Source organism: Malania oleifera, chromosome 1, assembly GCF_029873635.1.
Source record: "Malania oleifera isolate guangnan ecotype guangnan chromosome 1, ASM2987363v1, whole genome shotgun sequence".
NCBI lineage: Eukaryota > Viridiplantae > Streptophyta > Magnoliopsida > Santalales > Ximeniaceae > Malania > Malania oleifera.
In genome coordinates this window covers 91,650,058-91,667,716 of record NC_080417.1, presented here as the reverse complement: position 1 = coordinate 91,667,716, position 17,659 = coordinate 91,650,058, and positions in this window count along the sequence as shown.

Sequence of the window (17,659 nt, the reverse complement as noted above, 5' to 3'; positions counted from 1 at the left end):
GTAAGTGCCCTAGTATGCTTAAATTGTGACCTTCGGGTTACTAAATGTGTCAGAGCAGAGGGGTGCTACTTGTATGGGCGGGTAATCACCCCTATCCTCGGGAAATCTTGTGGGATAAATTTTTTGCATGTGTTTGATTAGGATCAGAGAATGGTTTCAAAAATTGTGTTAATGATTTTTAAATGTTAAATATTATGTTGTTATATACCTTATGTTAGCCACATGCTATGTTTGATATATGATTTCTTCCCTTACTGAGATGTGTCTCACCCAAATATGAATTTATTTTTTTTCAGGATTTCCTCGAGATTGAGCTTTAAGAGCTCGAGGTTTTTATAGCATTATTGGGGAATAGAAAAAGAAAATGGTATATTTCTATGTTAATTTTGGGATGCAAATATTTATGTTTTACGTCCTTATATTTTAAGTCTGTGGAGAAGAGAAAGTTTGTGAACATACTGAAATATTTTGGAGATATATGTAATTATGGAAATATAGGTGTTGAAGGATATTATGGTCTATGGATAGAACTAGGAAACTCTGGTATTATTTGTATGATTGAGGTTCATAGTTGTGTTTTCCGCTGCGTATGTATGGTTTAATTATGGAATATCAAAGATTTTATCAAGTATAACGCGTCGGACCTTGGTGTAAGGGTTTGGGGCATTACACAGATTATAAAATGTTGCAAATTAACTCAAGTGCAATAAATACTTTATACTGTGCACTTGATGCAAATGACTTTAATAGAGTAATGACATGTAAAATAGCCAAAAAGATTTGGGATAAATTAGAAGTAACTTATGAAGGCACAGTTGATGTTATGGAAAGTAGAATCGATATGTTAACTAGTGAATATGAAGCCTTTAGGATGAACTCCGATGAAAGTATAACAAGCATGTATACTAGGTTCACCCATATCATAAATTCACTTAGTGCCTTAGGAAAAACTTATTCCACCCATGATATGATCCGTAAAATTCTAAGAGCACTCCCATCTATTTGGGAACCAAAAGCCACAGCCATTACAGAAGGAAGAAATCTTAAAACAACTTCTTTAGATGAACTCATAGGATCTCTTCTAACCTATGAAATGATGTTGAAATCAAGAAGCACAAAAAACAAAAATAAGAAGTCTATAGCTCTAAAAGCTTTGAAAGAATATTCAAGTGAGGAAGACAATGAATCTAGTGAATTAGAAGATGAGGACTTAGCTCTAAAATAACTAAAAGGCTTGGAAAATTCTTAAGAAGAAACAAAAAATTCACTAGAAAATTTAATGGATCAAAAGCTGAAAAAGGAGAAAGCAATAAAAAGGAATACAAATATAAAAATGATCCTCCCACTTGCTATCACTATAAAAAAGGTCGGGCACATCAGACCGGAATGCCCACAACTCAAGAAGAAAAATAAGCCTGCAATGAAGGCAACTTGGGATGACACTAGTTCGAGTGAATCAGAAAGTGAGCCAAGTGATCGAGAAGTAGCGAACATGTGCTTCATGGTGCATAACGAAGAGGTAAACTCTTATTATTCCCTCTCTAAAGATTCGTGTAATGAGTCTTGCAGTAATTCATGTGAAAGTATGCCATCTTATAAATAACTTCAAGCTGAATTACTCTTTCTACATAACAAGTTCATTAAAATCTCGAAGAGGAACACAAACTTGAAAGAACAAAACGAAGCACTTAAAAATCAACTTGAATCTGCAAAACTTGTTGAAGAAGAAAAAGATTTAAAGATTGAAGAACTTGAGAAGAAAGTAGATAACTTATCTAAAAAATTAGCTGAGTCTCAAGTGAATGAAGATAGCAAGATTATGCAAGAAATAAGTAATCTCAAAAATCAAATTCAAGAGAAAGAAAAGGTTATCTATAACTTTACCAAAGGTAAGGATAACTTTGAAAAGATGGTAGGACAATAAAGGATGACAAACAACAAAGAAGGAATTGGTTATAATGGAGCCTCAAACAAAAGAAAGAAAAACTTGTATATGGGATATTTTGTAAATCAATCTAAATATTATGCAAGTACTTCATCAACAAATATTCATGGGCACACCACATGCTACATGTGCAAAAAGAAAGGACACATAATTTTTAATTGTCCACTTAAGAAAAAGTATACAAAAGTAAAATATGAGTGGAAGATAAATGCTAAAAATAGGCAAAATCTAAAGAAAATTAAGAAGGTTTGGATCCCAAAAGTAACAACTTGAATCCTTTCTTGTAGGTTTGCTTTAGGATCACTCCGTCCAAGGATAAATAGTACTTGGACAGCGGATGTTCAAGGCATATAATGGGAGATAAATCTAAATTCACCTCTCTCACTCCAAAGGATGGAGGATTTGTAACCTTCGGTGACAATGCAAAAGGCAAGATCATCGGAATAGGTAAAATAGGTAAAGACTCCTCACTTTCTATAGATAATGCCTTGTTAGTAGATGGTCTAAAGCATAATCTACTAAGTATTAGTTAACTTAGCGATAAAGGATGTGAAATAATGTTTAAGAGAGACAAATGCATAATATGAGATTCTAAGAGTCAAAATACATTATTCACTGCACTTAGAATGAACGATGTTTATTGCATAAATCTTAATAGTTTAATCCCTTAAGACATAACTTGCCTAGCAACCATGAGTGAAAATCGTTGGCTTTGGCATAAGAGGTTAGGACATGCTAGCATGGATCTTATATCCAAACTCTCCAAAAATAATTTAGTTAAAGGCTTGCCTAAAACAAAATTTGTCAAAGATAAAGTGTGTGATGCTTGTCAATTAGGAAAACAAACCAAGAAAAGGTTCAAAAAGAAGAAACATATATCAACTAATAGACCCCTAGAACTTATACACTTAGACTTGTTTGGTCCTACTAGAACCCAAAGTTTAGGAGGAAAACAACATGCCTTTCTTATTATTGATGATTACTCAAGATACACATGGGTGTTGTTCATAGCTAACAAAGAAAAAGCTTGCAACTCATTGATCACTTTATGTAAGAAGCTTCAAAATGAGAAAGGGTATAATGTCTCAAATATTAGAAGTAACCAAGGAAGAGAATTTAAGAATCAAAATGTTGAAAATTTTTGTAATGAACATGACATAAATCTCAACTTTTCAGCACCTAGAACCCCTGATACTGAGTGTCTCCTCTATGTCTCTCCATCAGCAGAACCTTCTTCTTCATCGCTGACATCCATAGGCTCTTCCCTTTCATAATCATCATTCAGATCCTTTAGGCTTTCATCAAGAATATGGAAGTTTGCCTTTATGACCGATTCAAATTCAGTAAATTGATTATGAAGCTTGATGTGCCTAGCCTGGGATGTAGTAGCCAACTCCCTTAACTCATTTTGCATAGACCCATTGAATTCATTGAAGGAAGCAGTGAGACTAGTAATAGCTGCCACAATTTCTACATTAGAGGGCTAGTGAGGCCCTTCATGTGGAGCCTCTAGTGGGCCTCCTGCTCTCTCTGGAATAGTCGGCAACCACATATTACCTGTCAATTCATAGCCCATCAATTTCAAAGTGGTAGAGGAGAATAAGTTGGAGCTTTTCATCTTTTTGAGCAGTGAGTATAGTGTTCTAGCTACTTTCTCTCTCATGAAGATCCTATTTAGAATAGCCCCATACGGCAAGATGATTCTATTCCCAACTATTTTTATAAGCATCCATTTTAAGATCAGTGTTGGAAAATCCAGCTTTTTCCTCGTGAATAGGCACCACATAACGAGGCAGTCTAGATATGAAACATGGTCCCTAGATCTAGACTTTGGCAAAATGTTGTACGTAATTAAATGATGCATAACCTTTGCCTCAAGTTTCAATGATTTGTAGCTGAGAGTATGACTAAGATCAACCACAAGATTAATCATAACCAGAATTACAAATCTTTCTATGGTGAACTAGTGCTCATTTATCCAAGTGGATACTGCACCAAGGAAAACAACCTCTCCTCTCTCAATATCAAAAGTCTCAACAATATATTCATCATCAAATCGAATATCAGTAGTAAAACTCTAGAGAAGTACCCCTGATCATCTTTTCCTAGATTTGCATAAAACAATTTCACTGGAGTGTAATACAACCCTCTAGGCTAATGGCTAATAAAATTATACCAACCTTGATATTTGAACATTTCTGAGACATTATTGAAGTGATTTTGTATAAATTCAATGTCAAGGATCTTACCTAGAATTGGCCCCTTAAGCTTGAAAATCCTTTCATACTTGATCCTTCTCTCAGTAGAAATGAACCATTCGTCGAGAGCAGTGCCAAATTCAATGCATCTTAGGGCTCCAGACATGGTTGGATGATGATATTTGAGAGAAACAAAATTGGGATAGAAGTTAGGAAGCACGGAGGAGAGAGGAGTTCATGGGTTACTCTGAAAGTGGATGGAAAAATGATACAGTTCCGCACCTGTTATATATAAAGGTTGTGGGTTCGGTCATCCAGAGAAGTGTTTGGTCGACCGATTCACATTAAAAGTGGTGGAAGCTAGGTCTGTTCGATTGGCCGAGTCTAGGGTCGATTGGCTGAAACATGTTGACCTTTTATATTCTTATTTTCAGCCACCCGAAGACACTAGTTCATTTCAAGGCCGGTTAACCAAACTAAAGTGACGTGTTATACCCCATGCTTCAGTTGCCTGAGGTTCAGCTCTAGTTAGCCGAAATACAAGTTTGGTAGCCCGAACAATTTTTTAACTAGAATGGTCGGGTGCCCAAAGCGGTCAACACAGGTCAACAAACCTGAAAATAAGGAATAGCTTTCCAAAAGGGAGGGTGAATTGGATTCTTTTAGATTTTAATGATTTTTAAGCTTTTGATTTTAATACCCAGAAAAACAAAATATATAAATGATAATTACACTTAAAAATACTGAAATTTAAATTCACAAGTCAATTAATGAAATCAAAGTAATTCAATCACTCAACCAAAAATACTAAAGCTTTTGTTGATTTCCCTGTAAGCTTTTAGTATGCACTTCTCTTGATTAAGATTTCCGCATATTAACCAACGTACTCCTTTTTGGGTTTCCGCAAACGGTTAATCAAAAACGTACTTTCTAAATATCAAGTAACTTTGTTTTTTTGTCACTTAAAAATCTACAACTTGCACTTTTAAACCATACAACAATAGCAAGTAAAGAATATAAAGTAAAGCAGAGGGAAAGACACAAGATTTTTACGAGGTTCAGCTTCAACACAGCCTACGTCCTCGCACTTGGAAAAACACCAAAGGGTTCCACTATATCAGTTCCATTACCAGGTGGAATAACACCTGTTTACAACCACTCCTTTTGTTAGGCTAGAGTCCCCCTCTTCAAAATGACAATCCCTCGTTTGGTCCAATGATTCAATAGCTCTGAATCGCCTAAGAATCAAGATAAAGAGATTTTGGTGTACAAAAGAAAAACTCTCACAGCAGAGTAGATTAGTACAATAATCAGCACAATGATACTTCAAGGTAATTCAAATATAAAAGAATTTGAAGCTCAATACTTAATATGAATCACCAAATAATTTTCAAAAGATGAAAGATTCTGAATTTTGAAAACTTTGCCTCAAAGTATAAAACAGTAGCAAATCAGTAATTTGAACACACGAGAATTTGAGATCCTTTGAGAGTTTTGAATGCTTGAAAATTGCTTGATCTCAAAACCTTTGAAGATTTCTTGACCTAAAAATTTTTGAAGGTTGCTTGATCTAAAAACCTTTGAAGGTTGCTTGATCTAAAAACCTTTTAATATTGCTTGATTTAAAAACCTTTGAAGATTGCCTGATTTCAAAAACCTTTGAATATTGCTACCTATTTTTTTAAAACCTTTGAAGATTGGGGCTATTTATAGATGTTTAGAAGCCATTCATTACTCCCAAAGTTTCCTTAAAATAGTTTCCAAGTATTTTAAAATAATTATATCCAAAAACGTGGTTTAAAAAATCTTCTCGTTGAGAGATTTAATGCCAACATTCGAGTGGTAGTCGCCTGTCACAGAACAAACTCTCAACACAGAATGCTGGCAGTCGCCTGCCAGAACCAAGGCAGTCGCCTGGCTTGTTCACGCAGGTGCCTAGCAAGTTTAGGCAGTCGCCTGTCTAGCCATTGACTTTTTGAAAAACCTTTTACTTAATTTGGTAGTCACCTGCCACATCATGGTAGTCCCCTGGCCTCTCTTTATTTGAAAAGTTTTCCTTTTTCAAAAACCCTTTCTTTTCATTGATTATAAAACTATTCTTTAAAGTATTCAAAAATATATTTCTGAATTACTTGAGAGTTTCAAATAAATTTATACTTGAAATTTACTTTGAATTACTTTGAAGTACTTACATTTAGAACATCCTTGAAAAATATAATTCTTTAATCTTCAATCTTTGTTCTTCCATCATCTTTGTGGTTTCAATCTTTTCTTTGAGCTTTTCACCAGTATAACTTTATTCCTCATGCTCTTTGTAATCCATAAGCTTTATTATGTTCTTCAAGAATTCTTTGTAATCCATAGGCTTCCTTATGCACTTGAGCTTTGTCACTTTCATGAAAAACTTTCACTTGAACCATATTAAACATATCATTGATTTGTTATCATCAACATAAGAATTGTAAGCCTTATTAGGCCAACAAAACCCGTTTGGTCGACTAATGACTTTAAGCTAAAATATGTTCAGCTAACCGAACCCAGTCAAACCTTCCTTTCTAAACATCATTTTTACCTTTTACTCAAAAAAAGATCAGCCAAGGTGATTTAGATGCTTTACTTATGAATCATTGATTCACTTACTGATCACCTCAAATTTTGATTACGAAGGATGATTTTTAAACAAACACTTAATATGTTAGGAATTTATCATAGTAATGCTTATGACCTGTGTGATAACTAGATCTTTGATTAGGGCTTTATTAAAAAAAAATGAGTTTAGGGATGAATGATATATAATAAGACATATTTCCTAAAACTCAAGCTAGTGCAATGGACAAGAAGGATATGCTTATCTTTAAGATATTCATGTTTAGACATGGGTTAAGCATTAAGAATTATGTACCAAGCATAAAGATGCTTTGTCCATTTTGGAAGAAGATTGAAAACCTCAACCAGTCTTTTGCCAATATTCTCACATTTTATCTAGTCACAATTGATATATGTCTATTAAGGTCAGATTGGATATATGTCCTAAATTTCCACATTGGCTTGATTCACTAAGGGTTCTTAGTAAAGCAGTATTATATAGTGAATGCATGTACCAAGATTTGATATTTTAAGCATAGACCACTTCCTAGCCTTTGGGTCATCACTACCCCTTATACCTAAGCCTAAGATCTAAGGGAGCATTAAATAATTATGTTATACCTATTTGACTCCAGTCTTCCTTAGGTCCTAATGAGTTTGTTTTCAAGATTAACCATATCATTTCCTTTTCTAAGCCTTTGGCACTTATGGATGAGCAAGTAAATTGAACGTGTCATTTTATTTTACAGTGTAAGCAGCTTTTGTAAATACATGAAAGATTATGCTTACAAATCTTATTTTTTCTTGATGAGGCATTTTTAAGGCTATGGGACTTAAAGTATGAACCCTTTTTCATAGATTTATTTCTTTTAATTCCCAAGGGTTTAATATGATTATTTTTTTTTTCATCTTTAACTACAAGCGCAACTCTAGAATAATCATCCATTTCTTTTTTCAAGCAGATAATTTTTAATATCTTCTTAATCTTTCTCTTTTCTAAGATGACATAATAATATTATATTTTCCTTCTTTAAGATCATTTTCTTCTTAGATATCCTAACTAGAACCTTATGCATTTTTAATACAGTATTTTCTAGCTTTTTAGAAAAGGACATGCTTTCATTATTAATTTCAACAATTGAATCATCTCAAGATTTATCAAAATAAATATCACATGAATCAATACATGCATTATAGACAGACTTATCACAAAGGTCATCAGATGATTCATCATAATATAAATTGCAGCATTGCACACACGAATCATCAAAAGATGTAGAGAAAGAATTATATGCCTCGTCGTTTGCTAATGCGATTACCCTATCATTTATCACATCCTAATCATCTAAACTAGACACATCTAGAGAGGTGGTTTCATTCTCCCGAGATTCTACATACCTTCTATCTAGCACTTCCTAAATATCCTTTACACTTGTACATGCCATAACCTTAATAAGAATATTAGAATCTAAAGCGCAATACAGTAAATCCATGGCATGTGAATTTGTATGCATTAAACTATTATTATTTTCTACTGGCATACAAATTCTTTTATCAATCCCCTACCAGGCTTTCCAGTTCATAGATTTTATAAAAATGCTCATTCGAGTTTTCCAGTGGGTGTAGTTAACACCACAAAACAATGAAGGACTAGAAGGTGGCTGTCCCTCTTCGAATGGGGATACACCAATGTGAGCCACCTCAATTTTTAGCAAAAATGTTTAAATCAATGCCACGAGAATCTGATACCAATTGTTGACTTTGGTCTAATCCCAAGAGGGGGTGAATTGGAAATTTAAAAACTTCTGCCTAGGTAAAACCAAATGATAGTAGTATTTCACAACCTATGGTCTTTCTATGCAATCCCAATCACATTAATAATTAACAGAGCAAATATTTAAAAAATTAAAGCAATCTCAGTATTTCCTAAGCTTTTATAGAAATTGAACTAAAAAATTAAATATGAAAATTAAATAGTGCAGGGAAAGAGAATGACACAGGAAATGTTAGCTGCGTTCAACCAACTGTGCCTACGTGCCCACCTCGACTCGCAAGCCCGAAGATTAACACTAATTCTCACTTAACAAGTGGAGCGGCACCATATAAAACACCAGGTCAAATTACCAGGGTAAACCTAAACCTTTACAACCAATCCTTATGGGCTAGATTAACACCCCCTCAGGCCACGCCTGGAATACAACAAATAATCAATACAATTTTGTGTACAATTTTGATGCCTGTAACACAAGCAGATTTGTACCAATATGCACAGTATGATCAATGCACTCAAGTATACTAAGGAAATAATGCTCAAGTGAGATTTGTTCTAAACAGTGTATCTACTCACAACAAGATATGTATCAGAGTATACGTGTGAGTGAGTAAGGTCTTTGATTCTAGAACATGTATTCACAATGTAAGCAATCACAGAATCTAAACAAGCTTAAGAAAATACCTTAATAATATTTTCCAGCAATCAAATCTGGAGATATTCAAGATTAGCTACTTAAAAGGTCTTCATTATTTTGTTTCTTCACATGCCATAAGTAAGCTTTGATCTTGAAGTTCGTATGGCTTCCTTAAGTTCCTACATCAGTGCATGCTAAGGATGAGCCTGTTTAAGATACTCAGTGTATAGGTGAGAAACATTAGTTTTGTCATTATCAAAATGGGATCAGAATCATAGAGTCCACACGCAGCCACTATCAATGGTAACATTTTTTTTTTTTTGAAAAATAAGGGGTGACATGTGGCAGGATGACGTTAGCATGATATCGCTCAAAATGGCCGCAGAGCACTTCCTATGGAACATGATGAGATTGGTTATCTCTCCTTTGTAGACACCCTAATTTTTACCAAGGGGCTCCTAAGAAAGCCCAGTGTAATGAAACTGACTTCAAGTCCAAGCACTGGTCATTGGAAGCGCCGGTTTGTTTTCAATTGAGTTCTTTTCGGAATTTGAGTCCCGTTTAGAGTCTTAGGAATTTCAAAATAGTTTTTAAGATGCCTCTCTATATTCTAGGGTCTTATAGAAATTTCTTTAGTTGTAAAATTAATCGCTTTTTGTAAAGGTTTAAAAAATTAAACCATGTCTTTTCAAAGTCAAGTTCAGAGTCATTTTAATCCACCCTTTTAATTTTAGAACTTGTTTTATTTTTTCAAAGTGAGTCCTGGTATGTTGAATCGAGTCCTTATTTTCTAAAAAAAATAAAATTGAGTCCTTTCTAATTTTAATTTTAAAGCTTTATTTTTCTGACTTTGAATTTCAAAATTAAGTCTCATTTTGTTTAAAAATTGAGTTTCAAATATTTAATTTGTGAAATTGTTTCTTTCAAATCTTTAGTTAGATTTTTAATTGAGTGGTTCCTTTAATTTCAGAACTGGGTGCTTTAGTCGAAGTCTTAAGGTCATTTTAATTACTAGGTTTCTTAGGGGCAAAACTATCTAATTTTGACATGGGGAATTGCAGTTAAAATATTGTTGACTTTGGTGTATTCCCAAGAGGGGGTGAATTGGAAATTTAAAAATTATTTATAGGTTTAGCTAATCCAGCAGGCCGTATTTCACAAACCTAGGGTCTTTCTATGTATTCACAATCACAAACAAATATTCAAATGATAAACAAAAACATATAGGTGCAGAACGTAAATTGCGAAAAATAAAATCAACATCAGATATGTTATCGGGGTTGGGCCAATACTGCCTACATTCCCACCTTGGCACACCCGCACAAGGATTACACTATAAGCTCACTTAACGAGTGGAGCGGCACTATTTACAACTTGGTCAATTAGCGGGACTGACCTAAACCTACACCTTACCAGGATGGTGCACCTAACTTTCCTAACCAGATCTAAGCCAATCTGAAACTATTCAACAAGGCTAGTCTCCTTCTTCAGGCCCACGCCTGGAATACAACGAATATAAAATTTACATACAAACAAATGCGCTTCTTACAATAAGCAGATATGTACCAATGCGCTCAAGCAATAACCAATGCACTCACGTATGATATGAAAATAAGCTCAATGTGAGAATGGTGATTTTCCTCAAAATAAATTTTTGGAGTCTTTGAGTAAAATGTATGCAGTTGTTCAAAGGAAGTAATGGTTTTTGCTATCAAATGATCTTGCAAAATAATATACTTCATTGCAAGCACAAATGCAAGAAGGCTTTCCTAGCACAAATATACATGCTCAAGTCTTTCAAAGTAACAAATAAACTTTCTCCCAATAATATTTATTAATAAAATATATGAGAGATTCAAGAGGCTTAGTCTAAAAAAAGAATGATATTCAAGGTATGAATATTGAGAGTAAATGCTTCGAATAAAAATGCGCTAAATAGAACCTCTCTTCCAAAATAGGTTGTTCAAATGAAGAACAAAAGAAAGTTAATATGATTTGTAAAAATAAAATGCCCAAGATAACGAATACTCTCTTGAAAATGATTTTTCAAATAAATAGCGAAGAGATGATGAAAAACAAGTTTAGGAAGATGAAAATATGATATGAAAATTTTAGAGGATTTTCTAACTAATCATCTTGCTAATTTTAAGTTATGAGGGGGTATATATAGATTCTTTAGAAAATCTAACCGTTAGGGACATATTAGGCATTTTTGCAAAAGTTTAAGTAAGGTTAATAAAATTTAATAGTGTTTTTAACTCGGTAAAGCACCGGTCGACCGTACTTAAGGTTCGGTTGATCGAGTGTCTCGGTTTGGTCGACCGTGAGTATTTTGAACTAGAAGGATGGTCAACCGTACTTGAGGGTTTCAAAGGCGATTTTCCAAATCCGCACGGTTTGGTTGACTGGGTCAATTTGAACTATGAGGTTCGGTCGACCGGGCGGTTGGCATTTCCCACGTAGGCATTCGGTTGACCAGGGCGTTGCCTATATAATCTTGGTCGGTTGACCGAGCAGTCAACTTGTTGACCCGGTAGAGGTTCGGTCGACCGAAGATCTCAGTATAATTGAGTTCGGTCGATCGAACATGCCAATTTGGACATTTTCGGTCCTTTTCTCTTTAAAATGTTGTCCTTATTCATATGATGATTAACTTAATTTTAATAGGGCACTCTTTTATGCATGCATGGGGGACTTAAGGTCAGTTTAGGTCTTTTTGAGGTCTACCAAAAAAATCCGGCGTCGGTCGACCGCTAAGGTCATTCAGATCCCTTTCAATCTATGGTCTTGTTTGAACTTTATTCATATTATGCATGCAGATGCAAATATTACTGACCAAATAGAAAAACTAAATACAATACAAGTGAAATTTAAATGTCTTCAATCTCTTTTGTTCTTGTGACTTCCTTGGAATATGCCAGCTGATGTACATGTCATTCAAGTTTCTTTTGGCTTCCATTTTTAGTTGCCTTATGTGTGTGTTCTGAAATGTTACCTGTTCAAGAATTGGATGCACACGTAAGAAACTTGTGGTTTGTCATTATCAAAACTAGGGATCAGATTCAAAAATTCAACAATCTCCCCCTTTATGATGATGACAAATGCATGAGAGCAAAATGGGGTTTAGCCTAAAAAGGCTCCCCGCTAACAATATGCATAAATTAAATTTAAACAATATGACTCAAGCATAAATACCAAAGAAGGCATTTCAACTTATATGCATTTAGTGTTTAGCAGTAAGGCGCAAATACATACATGCATGCAACTTAGATACTTACCCCATTTAAAATATTGTCCTTAAAAAAAATTTACCCCATTTAGTCAAACATTTTACATTTGCTCATATAAACAGTTCTCTCCCTTTTGGTATCAGCAAAAAGGACTAAGTATAAAGATTGGTCAATTAAAAACAAACTTAGCGAAAAAGGACTTCCCCCTTTTTCTAACATTTAAGCACAAAACATTCTCCCCTTTTATCATCTAGTGTTTGGGCATATAAAACAATTTTAAAGATATAGCATTGAGGCACAAAAGCAAGAAAATAAGATATGTATCATTTAAAATCATTTCTTGCCCTAAGAATATAAATATATATATATATATAGAAGTAAATAAATATATATTCCCCTTATGATTATCAATAAATACTGGTTATGCTTGCTGAAAAAGAAACTTTAATTTAAAAACTCAAGCAAGCATCATTTTTCTGGTTTATCATTTAAGCACAAATCACTAAGTATAACCAGAAAAACACAACCACAATGATCCTAAAGATTTATAAATCACATGCAAGATCATATGACAAAATTAAAAAGTATGTACCAGTATTATATTTTTTACTTAAGATATTCAATAAACATAACGGTCAAGCACATGCCACAATAATTTCAAAACACATCTAAGCCTAAAATGCTGGTGAGCATAGCAAGATAAGAGTTTAGTTTAAGATGCTCCCCCTTTCAAATTGAATCCAAGCTTAGATGAAATAAACTGCTTATACTTAATAAGGATTAATTTCATTAAGTATGCCAAGTAGTATAAGCAATCATTTTTAAGTCTTTTAAAACGAATATAATGGATTAAGATTTATTCATTTCACCATTCCACCAGTATAATCATCCCTATAGGTCACACATGCATCAGAAAATATATATTAAGGCATGAGATAAAGCACCTAACCAAGAACAATCCATAACGAAACATAGAGCTTTAGAAGCGGGATATGACATTCAGGATTTTTAGAAGAGCCTCAATATTCAAAAAGTAGAGCATGATGCATATGAATTCTTTATCCTCTTTTTCTATGGATGGAACTGAGCTACTCTAACTATTCGATGATTATGTTAGGATGAAATTTTGATATTTCTACGTAAGTTTTCACTCATCTTTTCAAAAATATTTTAACATTTTTATCATCATAATCATCTATGTACATGGATTTGTTTTGGGAAAATTCCACCAAAATTTTGGTAGCATGCCGACCATAAATTGAACATTTCCCAAATTTTTATGCGCCAAGACCTGATAGATTCAACCAATCAATTCAAAATAATTCAGTTTGAGCATGCGAGAACCTATTTTTACTACCAGCATGTAATACACAACATACTGCATCAGCAATGCAGTTGGCATTCCCTTCAAGCATGTAAGTAAATAAGTTTTTGCAACAGCCTTGCAGATGGCGTTCCATGCAATCCAGTATTATCAAACAGTATATTCAATAACAGTTCACAATACTAGATAATCACAAATCACTATCCATAAAGATATAATATGAACAATAGTGGATAGTTATGAGTTTAGTACTGTGTTGTTTTTCGTAAAGGCATATGAAAATATAATAATGAGAGCATTCAAAAGAGTCATGAAATTTTGAAAAGAAATGCTCCCCCTGAGTTATGCACTTATTCATTTTATGCCTTTTTCATCTCCAAATATTTTAGCCTAGGTTCCTAAGATTTTCAATGGATTTAGACTTGGCATGAATGCTTTAGGCTTATTAGACCAAAATGTCATAATGAATGTTCATTAAAGTGATAAGCCAATGTCTGCCTCTTTTCTTATGAATCTCAATACGTGTGAGAGGCCCAAGCTAGAATGACTTTCGATTTAAATATGCACATGCATAGGTCTACTTGAATTTTATGCATTCATCTAGATTGAGACCTAGGCGATCATATTAGTCATTTAACTCATGTCTAAGTAAATAAAGCTCTAATGGATTTGACTTAAAGTTTTGAGAGCTTCATAAGGGAGTTTGAATAAATACTCTTTGAAAATTAAATCACTAATGGGTACAGAAGAGTATTTAGGATAGGCAAGACATTTTTCAGGATAAGAAGTCTAAAGACATTGTCCTAACTGTTTTTTCAAAGAGCACAAAAGAGTATATTATTATTTATGAAGCAATGATCTTTGGAGGATGGAAAGTATCCTTTAGATATCACAATTTAGAGTAAGGATACGAACCAAGGATGGACACAATCTCTACCTAATGTGATCATGGTATGGTAAAGATTTCTTATGGAAGAAATGAACCAAAATTAAAGGATTTACAATCTAAACTTAAAAGGAACACTCCCATGGTGGATGCCTCTAATTTTGATTACAAGGAGGATGGTTTTTCATTAGCACTTGATAGATATGGAGTTCATTATCATTGGTGCTCATACCTAGAGTGATGACTTATCTTTGTAAAGGTTTTTATATAGAAGGATGGGTTTAGGATTAAATGATATATAGTATGAGATGGATCCCCTAAACCACAAACTTATGCGATGGACAATGTATGCTTAACTTAGGATTTTCATATTTACGCGTGAGTTAAGCAGTTAGAATTATTTACCTAACAAAGATGTCATGTCCATCTTGAAGTGTATTTTCATTTAAGTATGTTATAACCAATGTTTTCATATTTTATCCAATCATTATGATATATATATATATATATATATATATATGTGTGTGTGTGTGTGTGTGTGTGTGTGTGTGTGTGTGTGTGTGTGTGTGTGTGTGTGTGTGTGCGTATTAAGTTTAAATTGAATATTTTATCTAAGATTTCATAATGGTTATATTTTCTAATGTTCTCAGCATATAGTGAAAGAGTATAATGAATGCACCTACTAAGATTTGACATTTTAAGCATAGACCACTTCCTAGCCTTTTAAACATCACTACCCCTTAAACCTAAGAACTTAAGGAAGAATTTAAAACAAATATCTAATTCTAATTTGATCCCACTCTCCCTCAAGTTCTATGAGGTTTGCCTTCATGATAAACCACATCATTTCTTTGTCTAAGCCTCTGACACATCTAAGTAGACAATTAAACCAAACGTGCTCTTTTCTTATACAAGATAAACAAGCTTTATATATGCGTGAAGGATTATCCTTGTTTATTATGGTTTTACTCATTGAGGCATTACTGTGGGTTTGATAAACAGAACATGAACCCTTTTTGAAAATATTTTTCATTTTAACTACGAAGCGTTCATTATGATTATTCTTGTCATTTTCAGTTTTAATTATACCTCTAGAATAATCATTTATCTCTTTCTCTAAGCAGATGATTTTCAAAATCTTCAAAATCTTTTTCTTTTCTAAGATGACATGATAAATTTTCAAATATCTTAATTGTTTTGCCAATCTTTTATTTTCATTTTCACCACAATTTCCTGCTTAGATAATCTAACTAGAAACTTATGAAATTTTAATGAAGCCTTTTCTAGTTCTCCATACGGGGGCATTCTTTTAACATTTAGCTCATCACATGATTCATCAAAAGATATATCATGCAAATTATATGAATCATTGCATGCATCACTAACAAGACTATCACAAAGATTATCAGATGATTCATCATACGATATGCTACAATACTTTTCATAAGACTCATTGCATACATCATTAACAGTATTATCAACAGATGATTCAGCATGTAACACAACACAACATTCAGTATAAAAATCATCAATCGAGTTAGAGTGAGAATCATATACCTCATCGCTGATTACTAGCTCATGATTTATCTCCTCCTGATCATATGAGCTTAGAGCATTCGGAGAAGTGATCTCCTTCTCTTCGAGCTCTCCGTATTTCTTTTCTATCTCATCCAAGATTCCTTTTGCACTAGAACATGTCATAATCTCAAGTAAAATATTAGAATCTAAAGCACAATATAATAATTTCATGGCATATGAATTTGCATGCAAAATAGTATCATTTTCATTAACGGACATAAAAATTCCCTTATCAATCACTTGACAGGCCCTCCAATTCATAGATTTTACAAATATGATCATTCGAATTTTCCAAGTAGTGTAATCGACACCACAAAACAATGGAAGACTGGAAGGTGATCGTCCCTCGATGAACGGGGATACACCAATGTGAGCTATCTCGATCTTTTAGAAAAAAACGTTTAGGTCAATGTCACGAAGCTCTGATACCAATTGTTGACTTTGGTGTATTCCCAAGAGGGGGGTGAATTGGAAATTTAAAAATTCTTCCTAGGTTTAGCTAATGTAGCAAGCATTATTTCACAAACTTAGGGTCTTTCTATGTATTCACAATGCCAAACAAATATTCAAATAATAAACATAAATATACAGGTGCAGAACGTAAATTGTGGAAAATAAAATCAACACCAGATATGTTATCGGGGTTCGGCCAATACTACCTACATCCCTGCCTCGGCACACCCACACAAGGATTACACTATAAGCTCACTTAACGGGTGGAACGGCACTGTTTACAATTAGGTCAATTAGCGGGGTTGACCTCAACCTACACCTTACCAGGATGGTGCACCTAACTTTCCTAACTGGATTTAAGTCAATCCGAAACTATTCAACAAGGCTAGTCTCTCTCTTCAGGCCCACGCCTGGAATACAACGAATATAAAATTTATGTACAAAAAATGTTCTTCTTACACTAAGCAGGTATGTACCAATGCGCTCAAACAATAACCAATGCACTCACGTATGATATGAAAATAAGCTCAAGGTGAGAATGATGATTTTCCTCAAAATAAATTTTTGGAATTTTTGAGTAAATTGTATGCAGTTGTTCAAAGGAAGTAATGGTTTTTGCTATCAAATGATCTTACAAAATAATATACTTCAATGCAAGCACAAATGCAAGAAGGCTTTCCTAGCACAAATATATGTGCTCAAGTCTTTCAAAGTAACAAATATAAACTTTCTCCCAATAATATTTATTAATAAAATATATGAGAGATTCAAAAGGCTTACTCTAAAAAAGAATGATATTCAAGGTATGAATATTGAGAGTAAATGCTTTGAATAAAAATGTGCTAAATAAAACCTCTCTTCCAAAATACGTAACAAAAGAGAACTATTATGATTTGTAAAAATAAAATGCCCAAGATAAAGAATACTCTTTTGAAAATGATTTTTCAAATAAATAGAAAAGAGATGATGAAAACCAAGCTTAGGATGATGAAAATATGGTATGAAAATTTTAGAGGATTTTCTAACTAATCATCTTGCTAATTTTGAATTA